This window comes from Camelus ferus, chromosome 3 (assembly GCF_009834535.1).
Source record: "Camelus ferus isolate YT-003-E chromosome 3, BCGSAC_Cfer_1.0, whole genome shotgun sequence".
In the NCBI taxonomy this organism is placed as follows: Eukaryota; Metazoa; Chordata; class Mammalia; order Artiodactyla; family Camelidae; genus Camelus; species Camelus ferus.
The window spans coordinates 36,164,313-36,188,090 of record NC_045698.1 but is presented as its reverse complement, the minus strand read 5'-3'; the positions used below and the strand labels follow the sequence as shown (position 1 = coordinate 36,188,090).

The 23,778-nt window shown below is 37.1% G+C and overlaps 1 protein-coding gene across 1 annotated transcript in view; it reads right to left on the bottom strand.

Annotated features, from left to right (window-relative positions):
- Positions 1-3,111, bottom strand: part of IL31RA (interleukin 31 receptor A) — a 60,165-nt gene extending 57,054 nt beyond the window's left edge. Inside the window, exon 1 of the mRNA XM_006187373.3 lies at positions 2,935-3,111. The gene's annotated coding sequence lies outside the window, so the exon portion shown is untranslated. The remainder of the gene's footprint in view (positions 1-2,934) is intronic.
- Positions 3,112-23,778: the final 20,667 nt, after the last annotated feature.

The following is a 23,778-nucleotide window of genomic DNA, read 5'->3' as shown; positions in this document are numbered from 1 at the left end:
ATCATAGTGCCAGGAGAGCACAGAGCGTCCAAGGAGAGGTATAAACTGACGACTGGGGAAAGACAACAAGCATTGTGAGGATGATGATGCTCCTTAATCTAATGCCTGACTGTCCTCCAATGCCTTTTCCATTTCCTCTCACACACCAGAGAACCACCTCACGTGATTGCTTGTTGGTAGTAAATGCAAACAAATGGGAAGTGCCTCCCAGGCACTTAGAAATAAGTTCAGTTGAGAGTTCAACTAGCAAAATCTGTGCACAAAGTCATGCTCCTAGTTAACTGTGGCAGTAAATCAAGAATGTATGAGCTAAAGAGCAACTGAAGAGCTTGAGTTCACTCCAAACTCCAGCCAACGAAGCCTGGGTACAAACTCAGAGAGTTGGATCTGCAAAATCATCATTGCCATTTAGTTGCAGGAATCTATTCAACTAATTGTATCTTACATGAAAGGAGACTTTGAGAATAGAAAGGAGATGTCACCTCAGACAGTAAAACATTGTTGGGTAAAAAAGACAAAAGTTGTCGGTGTTCATCTGGTACAGTCCACAAGAGGAAATTGATGAAGTTTCCTGTTGCTGGAGCCATATGTATACAGTTGACCCTTGAACAGTGGGGGGTTAGGGACACCAGCTTTCCACACAGTCAAAAATCCACTCATACAACTTCCTTTCATGTACATGATTCCTCCCTATTCAAGATTCCACATCCTTGGGTTTAACTAACCATGAGTGGTTAGTACTATAATATTCACTATTGAAAAAGATCCATGTATAAGTGGACCCACATAGTTCAAACCCTTGTTGTTCAGGGGTCAACTGTGCTCTGTAACAGGGCAACCATCAGACCTCACCACAGCCTTGAAGAAAGATACCTCAAACCCCCAAATCTCCACAAAGGCTCCGATTCCATGAAGCCTTTTCTGATTACTAATTTAGCAGAAGGGGAGGCCCTGAACAAGGAATGTAAGCTTTCTAGTCATTAGAAAAAATGATCCCACCTTTGTTAAATACATCAGTCTCATGAAGTCTTAAATGAGGTGAATCAGCCTCCCTGAATCTGAGCAATTCTGGGTGTAGCAAGAAGTGGGCTATAGGAGATTCACATAGATTGTTATCCTATGCTGTTAAGGTAACCATCAAATCATTTCCTTCATTTCCTGGGTCATTAGCCCTAACTTTTAAAATGCAGTAGCTCTGAATAACTGGTCTTCACTAAGAGGACACTTCCTAGAAATAGACAGTTTCTCACCAGTGGGGACTCATTTGAATACAGCATTTAATGTTCAAACAACACTATGAATATGCCATACTGGACTAAAGGACTCTAAGAATATATAGTGATGCTACTTAAGTAATTTGTGGTCTTATCTTTAAAGTAGTAGCTACTGTTAGGAGTAGAATGACTGGAAAGCAATTTAAGCAATTATTGCTGGCTATAGCAGAGTCTGGAGACAAGGTAAGAGGGAGAAAACAGAGGAGGAGACACTGCCTCTGGTGTTAAACTATCCCTGCCTCCCCACATCCTGTTTCATATGACCAAAGCAAAAGCAAAAGTGTGGCTGTTCAGTTCTCTAGCAATCCCCCCATGAAACATGCCTCCTGCAGGCTGTGCTTTGGCAATTCAGTTCCCACTCAAGCTTACATCCTGGACATTGTTTCATCCGATTTCACTTGGACAAAAATGTACCACTATGTGATTTCCCCAGGGCTAGCCCTGCTTTCATTTATTAATTCACACATTCACTCAATTAATGTATGTTGATATCCATTCTTCACCACAAACCACGCAGAATATGGGACTGAGTTTTTAAAGGCTGGGCAAGAAGTAAATTCTGGGGACAGCAATATATTTTTAAGGTTGAATCATATGAAATTGCTATTTTCATAAGTCTAAAACAGTCAAATATTGGTGATTTCAGCCTAATAAATGGTATCCTTTCTTTTTGGGTGAGGAAATAATTACATACCTTGCCCAAGATGAAATGAAGAGCTATCAGCATGGTGACTATACTTAATACTGTACTGTATATTTGAAAGTTGCTATGACAGTAAGACCTAAAAATTCTCATCACAAGAAGAAAAATTTGTAACTGTGTGTGGTGATGGATGTTAACTAGACTTCCTGTGGTGATCATTCACAATATACACAAATATTGAATCCTTATTTGTACACCTGAAACTAGTATGTTTTTTTGTCAATTACATCCCGATTACAAAAAATAAAAGAGCTGTCAGATAACTACATTTGGTTCCAACGTCTATAGACCCATTTGAGGTGCAGGCTGCCTTCATACAATGAACATTTTGAGACAGCCAGCAGCAAGACAGGCAAAAACACAACCATGATGTGATACTGAGAATTAACAAGGTACTGATTACATTACACAAATTACATCTATGCTTAAAATCCCTGCAGACTTGATATTATCTCCACTTTACAGGTAAGTGGAGGCTCCGCAATATTATGTAACCAGCCCCCAAATCACATAGTTTGTAAGTGGCATAGCTGGATTCAAACCCATGACTGTCTTATTCCAAGGCCTAGACTTTTGCCACCAAAATCAAGCAGTAACTATTAGTGATTTACTCTCCCTGAGCTCTCCTGCCACAAAATACCAATATACACAAGAATCTCTAAGGTCTAATTTTCTATATCCTAGAGTTTCCAGAAAGATGAATCCATTACGTTCATATATATTCCCCAGCCCCGACCACTGTCCCCATGATTCCCTACCCCAATCCCAGCATTTTAAAATACTGCCAAAAGGTTGGACTCCCTGTAACTATCAACAACCAGTCTAAATAAGGAGTAATTCATGCCCTGAGTTCTGACCCACATTTTCACTGAAGAAAGAAGAAAAATCCCTTATACAATAGAAGAGGCCTAATTTGCAAGCATTTGTGGTAGGTAGCAGACGCTTTGTGGCACTCACCTCCCTGGAGCAGGTGGTGTCCTGCTTGTTCAAAGGATCTGCATCAAAGATGCTCTGCCTCCTACAGCACAAGTGAGAACCAGGATGACGGTATATAATTTATCCACATCATACTTCCTCTCTGGTTATCTAGGGGCTTTTCCTCTGCTTTTAAGCCCAGCCCAAGCCAGGGTGGCACTTACCCAACTTATGCTGGGAAGTCGATTGCATTATTATAACTTGAAAAAAACAAACCTGCTTCTGTGAGATCACTCAACTTTACAGGAAAAATGCTATCTGGAAGTGGCATAAAAAGCTAAAAGGAATGACTAAGTTTAAAATGTTCTACTCAGGGGGAGGATATAACTCAGTGATAGAGTGTGTGCTTAGCAGACACGAGGTCCTGGGTTCAATCCCCAGTACCTCCATTAAAAAATACATAAACAAACAACAAGTTTATACTATATAGCACAGAGAACTATATTCAATATCTTGCAGTAACTTATGGTTAAAAAGAATATGAAAACAAATATATGTGTGTTCCTTATGACTGAAGTATTGTGCTGTACACCAGAAACTGACATAATACTGTAAACTGACTATACTTCAATAAAATGTATTTAAAATATATAAATATACAAATTATATATATATATATATATACATGTGTATAAACCCAATTATCTCCCTCCAACCCCAAAAAACGAATTAAAAATTTCTATTAAAGAAGTCCTTACAGATGTGGTAATGGGTGAAATGCTGAGTATGTTTAGCTTGAAAAGAGAAATCTGTCATCATGTAATTATCTTGAAACAAAGAATGAGATGAAGGAAAGAAAATAATGGTAGTTAACCTGGAAAGAGATTTATAATTCTTATTTATGTATTAAGCATACTAAACTGAGAGCCCAGAGCCCCAGCTAAGCTATTAATTTAGTGGGTTATTATGATGATTAATGATAATTAAAAATATGTGGTACTCTTACTATGTGTCAGGCACAGTACTGAGAACTGGAAATTAAGTATCTCACTTAATCTTCACAACAATTCTATGACATCAGTAGTATTTTTATTCCCAATATACAGATGAGGAAAATGAGGCCAAAATAATTAAGAAACTTATCCCAAGTAAGTAGTGGAGCCAAGGACTTGGACCAAGACAGCCTGACTCTGTTTCCTATAAATCACTGGGTTAAATATGATGATTTCTAGGATCCCTTTGAACACTATAATTTTACAACCTTTTGTAACCAACTGACAAAATCATAAAGAAATCTCTTCCCTAGGGAAGAGATTATGACGCAAAAGGAAAGAAAACCAACCTAAGCTTTAAAACAAGATATACTCTCCAAGCTCGTATGTTTTATTTAAACCTATTCCTATCTTCCTTAGGCAATGTTCCACTAAGTAGGAGAATTTAGCAGAAATAAGGAGGAGAAAGAGAGGTGGTCTTTTACCTAGTAAATTTTAAGTATGAGCTATTAAAAATCTCATTATAATGTACTATCTAGGATAGATAAATTTTAGCATAAAATAGCACTTCTTTAATTTACTCAACCAATACTTAGTGAACCTATTATATGTAGAACATCCAACTAAAGGTGTTGTGTATGAAATAAAATTCTGGTTATTACATGGCTGATTACTTATATGTACTTCTCTCTCCTCTCCTGGGAAACTCCATAAAAATTATGGTAAAGGTAGAGGGAAGATACAGAGCCATAAAACTAAACAAACGGTAGAAGAAATGGTAAGACATGGCAATAAGAGAGGCCCACCAATTTTTGGAATATGACAAGTGAATCAAGGGGTAACTGAATTGGTAAAGATGAGAAAACTGAAATCTAACAAAAACCTAAAAGGGAGGCCACCAAGCAGCAACACCTAAGCCGTGAATCACATAATGGTCAGGAGTTGAGACACCAGATGTATACAACCCATCCTCATTATTCACAGAGTCATATTTAAAAACTCATCTCTCTCCAAAATTTACTTCGTGTCCCCAAAATCAATGCTTGTGGTGAACTGTGGTCATTTGCAGACACGTATGATGGCGAAAACATTGAGTTGCCAGAATCACACATTCCCAGCTGAGGTTGAACAAGGTAACACTGCTCTCATCCTGTACACAAGTGGCCTTTTTGTGGTCTGTTTATTGCATGGATTTCACATCTTTGTGCTTTCTGGTGGTAGTTTTGCTGTTTCTAATGGCACCCAAGCATAGTGCTGAAGTGCTTTCCAGTCTTCTTAAGCAGATGGCCGTGACATGCCTGACAAAGAACATACATGTATTAGATAAGCTTGGTGCAGGCCTGAGTTAATAGTGCTGTTGGCTGTGACATTAAGGTCGATGCACCAACAATATATATTAAATAAGGAATATTTAAATGGAAACATATAAAACAAGGTTATGTATTGATCAGTTGACAAAAATGTTGTGACCAGAAGCTCACAGGAACTCCACCTTGTATTTCCCCAAGGGAGAAGTGTTACTCACTAATTCAGTGCTCACAGCGACTTTATAAAACCTAATTACCATAAGTAACATCCGTGCAATCTAGGGAAGATTTGTATGAACTAAAGGAGGAGGGCAACATGGACCCGCAGGGGCCACTAAAGCTATGAAGGGCTACAGTAGGCAGTGGCAGCAGGAAAGCAAGAGGTGGAGTAGATCTGAGTGCGGGGCTGAGAGCACGGGACAGTATCAGATGGCACTGGCTAGAATGGGTAGTAAATACACTTGAAGAAAGTAACAGTGAGGTTGGAGAAGAGACGTGATCCATGCACTGCAGCCTTTCAACTGGATTCCACAAACATAATTGTGTCAGGTCCTGTGCTTGAAACTGTGGAAACAAAGCTGAGGAAGGCAGAGGTCCCAACCAGGAAAAGTTCACAACTTAAGTGGGAACACAGACATATAAACAAGGTGCTGTAAACCTTCTCCCTTGGCAAGTGCGGTTAGAGGTGTGTATAAAGTGCTACAGGAAATGGGAGCGAGGAGCCATTAATTCTGCCCTAAGGGAAGCAGATCCCAGAAAGTAACTAAGAGAAAGGGACATTTTAGCAGAACGTGTTATTGAAAGCAAATGTACAAAATTATAAAATCCCAAATATTCCTGGTAGAGACGTGTAAGAGCCAGACATTTACTGGCACCCAAGATGGGGCCTAAAGCCATGCTGGTAGCCCTCGACTATACCTCCTTCAGTGGGTCAAACGGTGGACCGTCGGAAGATATGCCCACCTGAACTCAGGATATGACCTTATTTGGAATAAGGTTTGCAGATGTAGTTAAGGTCAGGATCTCTAGATGTGACCATCCTGGATTAGGGTGGGTCCTAAAGCCAGTGACCAGTGTCTTTATAAGAAAGAACAGGAGCATCACGCACAGAGAGACACTGGAGGAAAGCTGTGTGACTACGGAAGCAGAGATCAGAGTGAGGCATCACAAGCCAAGGGACACCAGGGAAGCCAGGCCAGTAGAAGCTGGGAAAGAGGCATGGAACAGATTCTCCCTAGAGCCTGCAGACAGGACCAACCCTGTTGACAGCTTGCTTTTGGACTTTTGGCCTTCAGACTGACAAAACAGGTCTCTACTGTGGTTAGCCAGTAAGTTTGTGGTACTTTGTTACAATACCTCAGGAAAACGAATACGCCTTTCTGCCTCAGGTAACATGTGATTCATAGGCCAGGCTTACTCATCACATTCTCTTAGGAATGTGGAACTGAGTCAGGGGGACGGTGGTGGGCAATGGAACTGTCAGCTCATGGGTGCTAGCAGCCATGTTTTAGATGGGCAAGAAAGAAAGGTCAAGAAGGCAGTGAGGAAAAGCAAAGAGATAAGCAAAGGTGAGAGTCCATGTGACGACAGTTTGATAACCGACTTACCAGCTGCTTGTGTGGAATACATGAGTCCCTGATGTAGTCCCTGTCTGAGGATGTCCATAACATATCCTGTTATGTCACTGAAATAATCTGCTGCTGACTGAAGTTAGATCAAACCAGTTTTTGTTCCTTGCAACCAAATGAGTCCCAATTTAACAATGATGCTCGGGAGCAATTTAGTTTAAAGAAAATACAAGGAGGTGGAAATAAAATGCTAATTTCTAAACTGATGAACAATTTCAAAGTGTAAACTGACCAGGAAAGAAAAGGTAACAGCTGGAAAATGTTAGTAAGAAAAAGGCTCTCTGCAGAATGAATGAAATAATGCCACTTGCAGCAATATGAATGGACCTAGAGATTATCATATTAAGTGAAGTTAAGTCAGAGAAAGACAAATATCATATATTGCTTACATGTGGAATCTAAAAAAAGATACAAATTTTATTTTCAAACCAGAAATAGACTCACAGACATAGAAACAAACTATGGTTAGCAAAGGGGAAAGGGCAGGGGAGGAATAAATTAGGAGTTTGAAATTAGTAGATAAACAATACTGTATATAATAGATAAACAACTAGGACCTATTGTATAGCATAGGGAGTTATATTCAATTTCTTGTAATAAGCTATAATGGAAAAGAATCTGAAAAAATATTTATAAATTGTTACCAAGAGTAGGTAATATGGAATTCTAATAAAAGTGTGATTTTACAATAGAACAACAACAACAAAAAAGTCTATGAATAAAGAGCAAATTTTCTTTGATAATATAGCATGTTGATTATTTTAGACCCCAGACTAGATATTCAAATCAGAGGAGGGGATGAAAAAGGAGAGATTATCAAATGGTCTGGAGATTCAACAAGCACAGCTCTCCAGACCACCGCCTCACATTCCTCCAACGGGTAGGCCTATGGTCCCTGGTCCCTCTGCCTTAGATCAGGTCTCTGTATCTCCACGCCAGATTACTTGATTCCTTCCATCTCTAAACGTCTATTAGCATCTACTATGTGCTTGGTTCTAAAATTTAAACATAAGTAAATAGCATTTACAATATTGATTATATAATCAGTAACCACAGCAGACTCAAATCATGTTTTGCATGTATTAAAAAAAAAAAACAGAAATGTAATCGCAAGTCCCTTAAATTGTAATGCTAGATTGAGATTGTTTCAAAAATCAGAGTCAATTATCTTTTTCTAAATGCTAACAATTCCTCAAAATTATGCCGCATTTTCTTTCTTCCTATGTGGACGATGAATTTCTAGTATAACTCTTTATTTTTCCAAGATAATAGAAGTTTTTGTTTTCTATTATCTTGTTGACATGAGGAGTCTATACCTTTATCTAATACTAAAATCATTCAAATTCTTCATCACATATTTTGTTAAAGCAAATTCATCTTCTTTTTGAAGAGTTTCCTCAGAGCCAGCTGCAGTGACGTTTTGGCGCAGGAACGCGGATGCAGTGAAGAATACACGGGAAGTGAGGAAGCAGCATGACTCTTGAAGGAAGTTTAACTCGGAAACAAAAGCTGCAAAAAAGGATACATTGGTGGGATGCAGAGTAGAGGGAATGTATCTGTGTATTTGTCCTCTCAGAATTAAGAGTGGGCTTGAATGTAGATAGGTGTGTAGACTGGAGCCCTTCCCACCTGAGGGCCCCACTTAAATAGGAGAAATGGCCATCTGCTAAGAGAAAGGATCTAAGGACAGTGGTAACATCTGGAACAGCAAATGAAAAGAACATATGGAGACCAGATTCCTCTGGGGACAAGGATGGCTGAGTGGCATCCAGGATCCTACCCGACTGAGAAATGAAACATCCTTATTCTCAGATGCTCACTGCTGAAAAATAGCCTCCAATTTCTGTGGCACTCATCTGAAAACTTTGGCTCTTTGATATTATTTCAAAAGACAAATACTACTGTGTAAATCAAAGAATGTTTTCCTGGCACCACTCAAAAAGAGGTTATAAATCTCTTACCACCTCTTTTAAACTCCTGACTCCCTCTTTTTGCTGCTTTAATAATAATAGCTGGAGGCAATTATATAACAATCTGCAAATTAATTAATAATCATAGTCCTATTATTACTTTAAGAATCACTGGCCTTTCTCATTTGGGTTCCTGATCCACACCACAAAACAAAAAATAATTTAAATGACTATTCCATTCTCCAAAGAATGGAATATAATTAGTGCCAATCCAGATGTATAGAAGAGAAGATCATTCATATCATTTATAATATTATATACAGTGTGCTTTTGGGGCATTAGGCTGAATTCTCTCACAGAACTCCTGCTGAGAAAGGCAAGTTGAGGTAGATATCCAAAAGGATATTTGGAATGACTAAATTTTGAGCAATTACAATATCCTTGAAATACATCTGTAGTCTTGTACACTGTCTTGTAAAAGAATAACACTCCTTTAGAATTATAAATTCTGGTTTATTTTCAAAAAGTTAAATTTCTAAATTATTATAGTTATGCCTTCTATAATTCTTACTCCTAAATAAATCTGTACCTGCAAGAAGGAATGATTTCATTTCCAAGACTTGGGATCTTAATAGGCTAATCGAGAAATGTGCTTGTGGTTCCACTAATTCAAAATTCTACTCCTGCAGTTCCACTAACTGCAAAAGAAAAACTGCTGTAAAACTCCAAAACCACTGTGCAAACAATCCCACTTTCATTGGAACAATGATGCGAATGAGGCATTTTAAAGTGGGTTTCTGAAATTTACTCTCCTGAAATGTAGAAGAGTCAAATAACAACTTTCCAAACAAACTCTCATAAGTAGACTCCCTTACATTATCGTGCCAAACACTAATGCAGTATCATGCTTTCTGGGAAACTCCACAAATCTTTCAAGCATTCACCTCATTAATTAATCTTCAAAAATGTCCTTTAAGACCCATGGATGGAAAACATTTGCATTTTCACATAACTAAGCATCTCCCACAAATACAAAATGTTTTTTCCACATTATTATAACTAAAAAAAAAAAGTATCATGGGGAACAGATGTACTCATTTCTTCTTTCATTGTTTTATTATCAGCTGAGAACCAGTCACTTTATTCCATAATGTTTTTCGAAGTATGGTACATGGATCAGCCATGTGAGCATTAACTAGGAGCTTTTTTAGAAGTGCAGATTCTCAGGCTTTCTTGGACCTGCATCTCAATATGAGTTCTCTGCCCAATCCTGCTTCCTACCCCTCCCTTTCACAGGCATGGATAAATATGCTATGCCACAAAGTCAAGCAACCACAGCAAAGTCCCACAGTACAAGAGAAAACCTGTCATGTGTTTGTGCAGCTCAGCATTTGGCAGTATGTTAGACACTCCATAAATATTTATCAAATGAATGAATGAATGAATGAATGAATGAATGAAGAGTCTGTGTCTTGCAAACTCACAGCAATCTTTCATATCCAAACTATATATCTTCTATACTCGTGTTTCTCAACTTTTAAAAATCCACTCTCACATTTGCTAAACATAAAAAATCCCCACATTAATGGCCTACCAGAACAGGTGTACCTATTTCCAGGTGTTATACTCCTTACCTGAGTCTCTACACATGATGACTAGCATTTGAGAAAAACTTGTCAAGAGATGGATGAATAAAACCCAAAGGTAATTTAGATAGTGAACTATCAAACAGGAACTTTAAAATAACAGCTGTATTAATAGCCTGGGGAAATAATGTTTAAACGGTGTCTAAGAAGCTTTTCTCATTATACCTTGTCCCATAGGATAATTTTGAGATGTTAATGTCCCACTCTCTGATTTTCCCTCCTTCCTCATTACAAGCAAGATACCAGGATCCTTGTTATTTCTTTGACTCAGGTGTGAGAACAGAAATGTCTGGAAATGTCCACTTAAACTCAATGACTCTTCCAGTCTTTAGGGAGAGCCCAGATTAATGGGAGAGGCACCTCAAAGAAAGAAGAGGGGAAATCTAGAAAGGAAGCAGAGAATAAGAGGAAGAAAACCTCCACACAGCCCCAGACTGGGGAGAGGTCAGGGATTTGTAGATTTCAAAAGATTTATCTGAAGGGCTTCCCCAGGGCTTTTGTGGTGCTTATGACCCTAGAACCTCAGCACAAGTCTGAGTTCATGTGTTGCGATGAGGGTGATCCCCAACAGTACCAGAGATCAGATTTCCTGCCATTCCAACAGTGACAGAGTGTAACTAGACAGATTGTAATCATTTTGTAATGTACATAAATGTTGAATCATTATGTTGTGCACCTGAAACTAATGTTTTGTGTCAATTACACTTCAACTAAACACAGTATTTTTAAATGTCTCCCAATGATCTTGTCTTTTGTTATTGATGCCCTGTGTAATGCACTCCTGAGGGTAGGTTGGAACCAATGACTAACTTCTAATTAACAGAACACAGCAAAAGTGATGGGATGTCACTTCTGAGATCAGGTAATAAAATTTTGACGTCTGTCTTTCTCACATTCTTTCCTGCCCTGTTGCTTGCTCACTCTGATGATACCAGAGGCCACACTGTAAACTGTGCTATGGAGACGCACATGTGGCAAGGAACTCACAGGGCAGCCTTTGGTAACAGCTGGTAAGAAACTGAAATCTCAAGTCCAGCCACCTGAGAGGAACTAAATCTTTCCAACCACCACCTGAGTGAGCTTGGAAGCAGATCTTTACCTAGTAATAAAGTCCTGAGGTGATCATCCCAGCCAACACCTTGATTGCAGCTTTGTCAGGGACCCAGAACCAGAGGACCCAGCTAAGCCATGCCCAGATTCCTAAGCCACAGAAATGGTGAGATGATAAATGGTTTTTTTAGGCCACTTAGTTTGGGGGTAATTTATTATGCAGTAGCAGATAACTAAAACAGATTTCAAGAGAGAAAGTAGAAAAAAGAATGTGCTAATATACATTTATCTATAGGTGATATTTCTATAGAAAGCAAATCTAGCCAGTGGTTCTTAAGTAGAGGTGCACATCAGAATAACTCAGGGCTAAGGGGAGTGTCAGAAGAGGGAAATAAAAGGAAAAGGTAGAGTAGAGTAATAAAGAATAAAGAAGAAATAGTCCATTTTGTTCCAATGAGATTCCACTGCCTGAGCCTCTGGTTCAGTCCACAGCTGGGGAGGTTGTCAGGGCTAGTGTCCCAAGATTTGATCTTGTTACAAAAGGGCTTTGGCTCACATTTCTTCTGCAGTCCTTCAAGATCCTTTGGTTTCCTGCTATTTGCCACTTAAATTTGGTTTCCAAATTACACTGAAGATAAATGAAAGTGAAGAGGGACACCATTGTGGTATCATCAAAATCTTATCCTCAGTCCTTGTTCCTGGACAGGCTTAGAAGTCAGATTTTGGGAAATGGCTCCAGTTGGATCCTTAGAACATTCCATGGTTTAATTAATTTGTTCTGCCCTGGTAGAACTTATAAAACAGCTGATAACACAGAGTACAGTGAAATGTCCCTTTCATATGTGTAGTCTCTTCAAAACTCCCTGCAATTAGGCCCATGAGCCAGCCAAACAGGTAAAGTCTCATTTCAGTCATATCATGTTTCCCAAAACTATTAAGCAAGATCTTAAGTCATTCCCAGAAAGGCATGGCATGCCTCGAGGTTCTAACAATCCCTAGAAAACACCAGTAAGGGGGAAAAAAAGAGAAGGAAGGGAGGGAAGGAGAAAAGGAGGAGAAAGAAGAAAAGAAAAAGAAAAGAACCCTTACTCTTCTCAGGTGGCCAAGAAATAATTTACTTAGCCATAACAATAATTTATGAAGCTCTCATAATTAAATATGGGGTAACAATCATTAAAGAAAAATTAGACAGTGGCCTCCCTGCTTCAGAATGTACTGTACACCTCAATCTGTCTCATCAGAACATGTTAGAAAGGTCTGAAACAGCTAAGCCGAAGACATAAACAGCCAAAGTCAAGATTTTATGTAAGCAATGTTTATGAAGACTAGTAAGATAATATAATGTATCTCACCAAACTTAAGACATTTTTATTCTATACTTTTTAATTGAAGTATAGTTGATTTAAAATATATTATTTTCAGGCATACAACATAGTGATTCAATATTTTTATAGATTATACTCCATTTAAAGTTATTATAAAGTATTGGCTATGTTCCCTGTGCCATACAGTATATCTTTGTAGCTTAATTTATTCATAGTAGCTTATACCTCCTAATTCCCTACCCCTATCTTTTCCCTCCCCCATTTCCCTCTCCCCATGGTAGCCACTAGCTTGTTCTCTGTAACTGAGAGCCTATTTCTATTTTGCTATATTCACTCATTTATTTTTTAGATTCCACATTAAAGTGATAACACAGCATTTGTCTTTCTCTGTCTCACTTACTTCACTAAGCATAATATCCTCCAGGTCCATGCATTTTGTTGCAAATGGCAAATTTTGTTTTTTATAGCTAACATGATATATACACATACATGTGTGTGTGTGCGTGTGTGTGTGTGTATCACCTACATCTTCTTTATCCATTTATCTGTTGATGAACACTTAGATTGCTTCCATATCTTGGCTACTGCAAATAATGCTGCTTTAAACACTGGAGTACATGTATCTTTTCAAATTAGTGTTTTTGTTTTCATCAGATATATACCCAGGAGTGGAACTGCTGGATTGTATGGTATTTCTAGCTTTTAGTTTTTTGAGAAAACTCTGTACTGTTTTCCATAGTGCTTGCACCAAGTTACATTCCCACCAATAGCAATATAAGGGTTACCTTTTCTCCAGATCATCACCACCATTTGTTACTTGTAGACTTTTAAATGACAGCTATTTGACAGGTGTGAGATGATACCTCATTGTGGTTTTGATTGGCATTTCCCTGATGATCAGCAATACTGAGCATCTTTTCATGTGCCTGTTGGCCATCTGTATATCTTCTTTGGAAAAATGTCTATTCAGGTCTTCTGCCTATTTTGTAATCTGGCTGTTAGTTTTCTTTGATATTGACTTGTATGAGCTGTTTATATATTTTGCATATTAACCCCTTATCAGTCATATTTGTAAAAATTTTCTCCCATCCAGTAGGTTGTCTTCTCATTTTTTCAATTCCTTTGCTGTGTAAAAGCTTTTAAGTTTAGTAAGGTCTCATTTGTTTATTTTTGCTTGTTTCCTTTGCCTTAAGAGGCAGGTCAAAAAAATATATATTTCTATGATTTATGTTAAAGAGTGTTCTGCCTAAGTTTTCTTCTAGGAGTTTCATGGTTTCTGGTCTTACAATTAGGTAATCCATTTTGAATTTATTTTTGTATAGGGTGTGAGAAAATTTTTAATTTCATTCTTTTTCATGTAGCTGTCCAGTTTTTCCAACACTCCTTATTGAAGAAATTGTCTTTTTCCCATTGTGTATTCTTGCCTTGTCATAGACTAAATGAACATAAATGTGTATTTCTGGGCTCTCTATTCTGTTCCATTGAACTATATGTCTATTTTTCTGCCAGTGCCATACTGTTTTGATTACTGTCACTTTGCAGTATAGTCTGAAGTCAGGGACCATAATACCTCCAGGTTTGTTCTTTTTTCTCAAGATTGCTTTGAATATTCAGGATCTTTTGTGGTTTCATATAAATTTTAGTATTATTTGTTCTAGTTCTCTGAAAAATGTCCTGAGTATTTTGACAGGGAATCCATTAAGTCTGTAGATTGCATTGGGTGGCATGGGAAGTTTAACAAAATTCTTCCATTTTATGAACATGGGATACCTTTCCATTTCTTTGTATCATTTTTAATTTCCTTCATCAGTGTCTTACAGTTTTCAGAGTATAGGACTTTCACCTCCTTGGTTAAGTTTATTCCTAGATATTTTATTCTTTTTTTTTTTTTTTTTTGATGTGATTTTAAACAGAATTGTTTTTCTTGCTTTTTCTCTCTGAAATCTCATTATTAGTGGTTAGAAAAACAACAGATTTCTATATAGCAATCTTGTATCCTGCAACTTTAGTGAATTCATTTATTAGCTCTAACAGTTTTTGGTGCAGAATTTAATATATATAGTATTATGTCATCTGCAAATAGCAACAGTTTTACTTCTTCCCTTCCAATTTGGATGCCTTTTATTTCTATTGTTGATTGCTGTGGCTAGGACATCCAACACTATATTAAATCAAAGTGATGAAAGTGGACCTCCTTGTCTTGTTCCTGATTTTAGAGGAAAAGCTTTCAGTTTTTCACTGTTGACTATATTAGCTGTGAGTTTATCATAAATGCCCTATATTATGTTGAGATATGTTCCTACTATACCAACTTTGATGAGAGTTTTTATCATGAATGGATGTTGAATTTTGTCAAATGTGTTTGTTGCATCTATTGAGATGATCATGTGATTGTTATCCTCCCTTTTCTTAATGTGGTATATCACATTGATTGATTTACAAATACTGAGCCATCCTTGCATCCCTGGAATAAATCCCACTTGATCATAGTGTATGATCCTTTTCATATATTGTTGATTTTGGTTTGCTAACATTTTGTTGAGGATTTTGTATCTATGTTTATCAGAGATATTGGCTTGTTAATTTCTTCTTTTGTAAAGGGTTTCATCTGGTTTTGGTATCAGGGTAATGGTTGCCTCATAGAATCAATTTGGGAGTGTTCCCTTATCTTCAATTTTTTGTAATAGTTTGAGAAAGATAGGTATTAACTCTTCTTTATATGTTTCCCCTTTGGGCCAGGACTTTTGTTTGCTGGGAGGTTTTTTAAATTACAAATTCAATTGCATTACTAGTGATTGGTCTGTTCAGATTGTCTATTTCTTCCTGATTCAGTCCTAGAAGACTGTATGTTTCTAGAAATTTGTCCATTTCTTCTAGGTTGTCCAATTTGTTGGCATATAACTTCACAGTATTCTCTTTAGATTTTTTGTAGCTCTGAGATATCAGTTGTTAGTTCTCCTCTTTCATTTCTTATTTTATTGTGGTTCTCTTTTTTCTTCATGAGCCTGGCTAATGGCTTATCAATTTTATTTTTTTCAAAAAACAGCTCTTGGTTTCACTGATCTTTTCTCTTTTTTTTCCTGGTTTCTATTTTATTTCATCTGATCTTTACTGTTTCCTTCCTTTTGCTGACTTTGTGCTTTGTCTGTTCTTTTTCTAATTCCTTTAGTTGGCAGGTTAGGTTGTTTGAGATTCTTCTTATTTCCTGAGGTAGGCCTATATTGCTATATACTTCTTTTTGAACTGCTTTTGCTGTATCCCATGAAAATGAATATATGTATGTTCATGTATGACTGAAGCATTATGCTGTACACCAGCAATTGACATAACATTGTAAACTGTCCATACTTCAATTAAAATATATACATATATATATATACACACACACACACACACACACACACATCAAAAAAAGAATATAGAGTCCTTTTATTCACATTGAGGAACATTTTGCAGGTTAGTTTTTTTGTAAATTACATGTGTATGCCCCTATAGCTTCCCTCCAGCTATACAATTAAATTAGCTTATTTATTAAGCCTCACTTTCAACTTTCAACTCTAACTTTAAAACATGTTTGGTAATATTTTAAAACCACAAATACTTCTTGAGCACTTTCTCAGTGCCAAGAAAAAGTCCCTGCCTTCCCAGAGTTTACAGTCTAAACTTAGTCTAGACTTCAGAGTTGCAATGTTGCTATGGTTGCCATACCCACTAGCCACATAGGTCTACTGAGTACCTGAAACATGGCTAGTACACCTGAGAAACTGAATTTTTAATTTTATTTTAATCTAAATTTAAGTTTATAAACTGAGACTTGATTCATCTTGGAAAACTTTTATGTTTGGAACAATTTGAGTATATGAATCTATACTGGGTATGTGAAACAATGTTGTATTAGGTATATTTTATAAAATCTAAATACTCATCAACTATTTCTAATGAAAACAGGATTCAGATTGAAATATAAGGTAGTGTAAAATATGTACCGGATTTCAAAGATTAAGTACAAAAATGTAAGATACATCAATTTTTATATTAATATTGAAATATTTGAGATAGGCTGATCACATATGTGGCTCACATATTTTTATCAGACATCACTGCTCTAGAGCAATGATTTGCCTATGAAAGGTTTAAATCTAGGGCTTCTTAAGAAGCTCTACTGCACCTCAACTCATGCTCACTTTCTTTCCGTTCCCTTCTTTCTTCCCTTGCCTTCTTCTCCCTCTCCTCCCTCTAACAATGATGTGCACTGGACTCATGAGCTAGAAAGATTGCTGACCCAGGGTTTAAATGATTCAAGAAAATCTTTCTCTTACTCATTGAGGATTTTAATTCCAAAAGAACAGTGAAATGACTGCAACTCCAATGTATTAAGAGTCTTAATAGCTCAAGGGAAAGGTGTCAAAGAAACAACTATGCACTTCCCCACGGACTGTCTTAGAAGTGGTTTTCTAGTAAATCATTAAAAACTAAATACTTTTTTAAAGTTTTAATATCACGAAGTCCTGAAATATTAATGAAAGATAAAGTAATTTTACTACCTTTTCTAAATTACATTTCATAAATGTAAGATATTAGATAAATAAAATTGTAACGGAGAAGAGCTTTCACCAAAGCATTTTAAGCCATCACAGAATGGATGTAGTAAGTTATCATTATCTTTTATGGCCACTCCTATAACATAAGCAGGCCGCAGAAAACAGAGAATGGGAAGTGTCTTATTTCAGATCCTCTTAGCAGTTACACAGATTACTTGCTATTTAAAGCACATCAAGAATTTAGTCTCTGTCCTGACTCAGTTTAGTACAGAAATCCATTGACTGCTCCTAAGAACATTCCATCTCATCAGTATTGGCAAAGACTTGATTCCCAGCTTCTTGGGCACACAGGTAAAGCTACTTTTCCTAATCTCCCTTACAATTAGATGTGACTAAGTACTCAAAAGTAAAATGTAAGAAGAGATTTAGATGCCATTTCTTTGCCTGATCCATAACAATCTTCCATTTATCCACCTTCTCCCTCTCCTGCCCCTACTCTTCCCCTTTTCCTGGTTTGATAAAAACAAGCATAAAGACCTTGGAAGCCATGAATCAAAGACTGCAGAGCTACCTAATGGAAGAAGCCTGGAGTTCTAAATAACTATTTGAGAGGCCACCTACCTTGCAGAAACACCCTCCTTGGACAGTCAGGTGAGCAAAAATCTACTTCTACCTTGCTAATTCACTGAGGTTTTGAGGGGTTGTAACAGCATCTAGTAATCATCCTAATAGATATAATCAGTTACTCAAAAAACTAAGGATAAACCATTTCACAACTCTTGGTGTCACTACTGAGCAGCAAGACAGCATCGAATCCACTGATTGCATCTTTTCTCAACCCCCTTTTACCACTCCCAGGTGTACTGTTTGCAAGACTTTGACTCAGTAGACATGTAAACTGGTGAAGAAAGAAAGAAATGACCAATAGATACATGAAAATTGCTCGACATTACTAATCATCAGGTAAATATAAATTAAAACCACATTAAATGGCTACAATTTAAATAGCCAGCAATACCAAGTAACAGTGAGGATTTGAGCAACTAGAACACTCTTACAATGTTGGTGATTATAATAAATTGTTCAACCATTTTGGAAAACTCTTTGGCTGTTTCTACTAAAATTAAATACATACCTATCTATGATCCAGCAATTCTACTCCTAGGTACATGCTTAAGAGAACTGAGTGCTTATGTTCACCAAAAGACTTGTAGAAGAATATCCATAGGAACCTTATTTATAATAGTAAAAAAAAAAAAAAAAAAACCAAAAACAAAAACTGGAAACAACCCAAATGCCCCTCAATAAGAAACTGGAAAAATGATTTGTAGTATACTCACATGACAGAATACCAGACAATAAGAACTACTGAAACACAAAATATGGATGAATCTCACAAGTATTATGTTGAACAAAAGCCAAACACAAAAGAGGCCTAACTCTATGATTCCATTTATATGAATTTCAAGAACAAATCTAATTTATATTGATAAAAATCAGAATAGTGGTTACCTCTAGACAAGGGAGTTGAATGGAAAAGAACAAGAGAGTAATAGAAATGTTACCCATTCTGATTTGCACGAAGGTTATAAGTATACAAAGGTAAAAATTTAAAAAACAAAACAAAAACAAAGGTAAAAATAAATACACTAACGATTTGTGCATTCTGTAATATGTACATCTTATTTCATATGAAAAAAATTATTAAAGTTACCTTGTCCTAGAGCACACAGTAAGAGGTTGAGCTGGGATTCAAACTTAGGGCAATTGGAGTCTTCTGACTAGAGTAGGGTTCACTTTCCTATCCAATTATATACAGAGATGAGAAAACTACAGGAAGACTATTACTTAGTTTAAACATGTAATTAGTATCACTCTTTCTACGTATTTTATTCATAATATCCATATTATGATAAATTGTACTTATTTTGGCACCAAAACATTTTTTCTTCAAGTGCTGGTTTTAACTTTGTGACACTATAGCAACAGTAATTCTGTTTATGTAATTGAAATGAATTATTGGAATCAAACTTTCCACCATCCCAGATGACTAATAACATAATAATTTAGCTGAAGAACAAACATGTTAAGATGAAATTGTCAGCACCTGCACTACATTTAACTGGCACGAATGAGTTTGCTGATTAGCATGTGTAGACTATCACGAATAAATCTCCAGTGGTGGAACATCCTAAGACTGATGAAATAATGGATACACTAGAGAAATAGCAAGATGCCAAAATGGTCCATTAACAAGCATCACTCATGCCTGTGTGATATTTGTAAGTGGTTCAATCACTACAGTTGCAAATGTGATCTGACTTGTTTCTCAAGAATCACTTATCTATTGAACATTGATAAATCAGCTAATTCAATAATAGAATAAGACCTTAACATACAAGTGCACCAGCATTCAGCTATGATACCCTGCATCCTTACACAAGGCGGCGTCTTTTTTTTCTTTTTCTTTTTTTGGAGAGGGCACCTAAAAGATGAGCTGCCTCTTTAAAAATATTTTATTGTAACTGCATGCAATATGTGACCTCTTCATCAGATGAACATAGAGAAAAATCCAATTACTGTCTTTCTTTTATATAAAAGCAAACTGAGTCCTAAAGCAGATCACTGATAGTGCTAGGCAGCACACAAGTCAAAAAATAAACCATAACACTGCTCCAACTAGTTCTTTATTATGAAGCATCATGCCTACCTTGTTATACAGAAGTTTCTCTTCTATAAAATAAAAAATTTTGTGTATTTTAAACTGTTTTTATTTCCATTAAGAATTTATTCCCCAACATGGTAACCTCTCTCTCAAAAATAAGGATAAAATCAAGTTAAACAGATATATCCAAGACTTTGGGATAATTAATAAGTTCATATATTCGAAGGGGAGGAAAAAATGGGTTTTGTTCCTGAATGGTGAAGAAGAATCCTACAAACATATGAAACTTCAAATCCAGAAAACACTAACTGATGGAGAAAAAAAAAAAAATTTCAAGGAACTCTCACATGCAAAATCCCCCACAGAAGAGTAAATTCCAATGCCCTACACTTTGACGATTTAACAGTTTCCTAAATCATAACAAAAGAATTAATGAATCATTTAGTAAAGGATTAACCTGAATCGCCAGATCCCAAACTCCAGGACAAATCATTTGCTCACTTCAATTTCCAGCATCTGCAGTGTCCTGACACACTAATGCTGTTGTCCCTCATCCTCTCTTGACATGGAATTCCTCATGGCACCATCAACCGTCTCTAAAGCAGCATTTAACCTTCAGTTATCGGGCCCTTTTGCTAGGTCTAGGAATGGATTTTACAGAGGTTGATAAATCCTGAGATTTTATGTAAAACTTGGGTCTACAATTTATGTGATCCAAAATGATTAGGAACTGCGATTCTGAAGGGAGAGCCTGAGGAAAACCCGCGGTGCCAGCCCACGACGCATGCCCCGCACTCACCTGGATGCGGCCAGCCCGAGCTCCTGGCAGCAAGGACCTCTTCCTAGCTGCCCATCCCAGTCCCGCAGGTGCCACGAGGCCGACCTCCAGCTCCGCCCCCGTGAAGGCTCCCTCCGCCCCGCGTCCTCACTAGCAGTCATTCCTGGCCAGCCGCGGAGCGAGCGCTGCCAGGCCGGGGAGAGCCGAAGGATCGCCGAAGTATCACCGAAGGATCACCGGGTTGGAGCCGCCCCCTGGGGGCCTTCTCCACGAGCCTGCCTGCCGGGACGCAGGCTGAAGCCGCTTCCCAGCACGGGCGGCTTCAGACTGTCCACGGCCGCACACAACCGTCTGACTGCCGAGGCTCGGCTCTCTGCTGACCAAATAGTGAAAGAGCCTTTCCTAATCGCCAGGGCATCGAGACATAATGCGACTCTATTCTGAACTTTTACAAAGGCAGAACTAAGTTCGGCGTGGGGCACGGTGGGGAAACCTAAACCCAACGATGAACTTAAGCAGCCTCTCCCAACCACAGCATCATGCGTGCTGTTGTGCCGCTGAAATTTTAATAGGACCATTTGCGACATATTTAAAAAATCTATGAAAACCACACAAACCAAACAAAATGAAAAGTTGTCTTCTCCCAAATTAGGGGCCCAATTAAGAGATTACACAAACAGCGCAGTGTAAAGCTAGGAGAAAGGTGGAAGGGATAAACTTCTGATCAATGCTGCTGCCCTATAAAGAAATGTTATCAATGCTGAACAATTAAATCAGAAAACCATGACTACTCTACCCCAAGACCCTAGGGACAGATGGAGTAAGCAGGTCAGTTACTCTGTATGAAATCAGGACCACACTTCACCTTCTTTGCTAACATCACCATTATTCCCAAAACTTCACTTGTGGAGCTGATGCTTCATATTCCACGTTCTGAAATTCTCACTTTAACTTGAGTGAGAACTTTTGCCTCATTAAATGCAAGAGAATTCAAGGGAAGAAAAGCTAGCTTTTTTTATTCATATCTCGACCTATGCCTTCTCTTGACAGCAGGCCTGGATAAGCAGAGTTAAAGAGCAAGGAGGGCACTAGACTCTGGGTGCTGGGGAGAAAGACACAAAAATGAGGCAGACTGCTGAATTTGACTAAAGCTTCCATTCAATGTAAGTACAAGTTATAAGTTGATAAAGCTTAAGATTTCTGATGCCAAACATCAGGAAAACAAATGCTCACTGTAAAAAATTATTTCTTAGGTTAAATTCCAGGGATTAAACAAGTATTAATGAAGCAGAAGATGCACTATTTAAGCAACATATGGAAAAATAAAAGAGAATAAGACAGCTCTTGAAAATAAAATTGCTTTAAAAAATTACAAAAGGGTTTAAAGATAGGGAGTATTCAACCAGAACATAGCAAGCACAAAGGTGAAAAAAACATGAAAGATAGGAGATTTAGGGACTAATTCTACAGTTCCAGCATCTGATTAATAGAAGTTCCATAAAAAGAGAACAGAGAAAACTTAGGAAAAATTAGCAAAGAAATAATATAACACACTCCCAGAGCCAGAAAAACATGACCTGAAAAGCATACCAAGTACTCACCAGAATTAAAAGGTCCACATCTTCTGTGATCTTGCTTCCAAAGAACACTAACTTTGAACCCAGAAAGGTAATAACATAATAAGAAGGGCATATTTATTCTCCCGACGAGAAAAAAGACAATCAACCTACAGAGTAAATAAACAAATTGCTCAAAAGGAGTATGGTCCAAAGTCAAAGCAAATTGGTATGTGGAATGGTTTTGGTTAATTTTCATTTTACCCTCACATTTATAATAGTTATAATTTTTCTCCCTAGAAACATAGAGGTTACAAAATTGGAAAAATAGTAAAGATAATCAGGCTATATTAATTGGCCCATCAGAAAACAATAGTTATATAAGGTAAATCCTGTCTATTGATTCCAATTTTAGAATTGACCTGTAGATATAACAAGGGAGACTTTTTTTTATAGAATAGAATGCAAATACTATCTTTGGAAAAGTAAATGTATAGTTTACAGATGTTGCAGTGTAAAAACAGAATGTAAAAAGGAAAAGGGTGCCTTTACTATCACCTCACAAAGTATACTTCTAACTATGTTAAAGTTACCAATTTTTTTTTCTTCTTTTACTTTCTCTTTTTATTGTATCTACTCTAAGATGATGAATGCTGACTAAATATTCTGTGGTAATCGTTTCACAATACAATGTAAGCCAAACCATTATGTTGTTCATTATGATGTATGTCGATTATACAGTAATGTATGTCGATTACACAGTGATGTGTGTCAATTATATTTCAATGAAACTGAAAAAAAATAAGTTACCAAAGAGTGAGGTGACAGAAGTCTAAATTTGGTGAGAGAAAAACAAAATATATGATGGCAATCATCATAAATGATGAAAAAAGGTATTTGTGGGATATGGAATAGCAATTTAGAAAGGGAGAGGCAGCAGAATATTGCTTTCTACTATAAACCCTTCTACAGCATTTTATTTTCTAATCATATGTGTATCTGTTACTTTGATTTTTTTTAACAGAAATTATTCAACTCTATACCTAGGAATCAGGAAAGTAACTGAACACTGGGGCATTTACAATTGGCTTGTGACGATGGCAGGATTACATATAATTTTCTTTCCCTTTTTACATATGATTTAGTAATGCTATTGTGGTAAATCTTAAAAATAAAGCAAATTCAATAAAAAATGTAAGGCAGTCAGGCTATGACCACGAAACTCTTTGAGGTAATGAAGAAAAAAGGACGGAAATGATCTATAAATGCACTTTGTAAACAAAACAAATTGGAAGGGACAATTAAGACTTACAAACAACTATGCAAACACCTTCATTCATTTAACCCTTCCCAGAAGGGAGATTAACAGTTCAAGTTAGATATTTCCTGTATTTTTATTAATTGAACTTCCCTTTTTGAGTTGTCCGTTCTTTACGAATTTGTCTATTGGAATCTACATACCCACATATAAAGAACTACACACTGGTA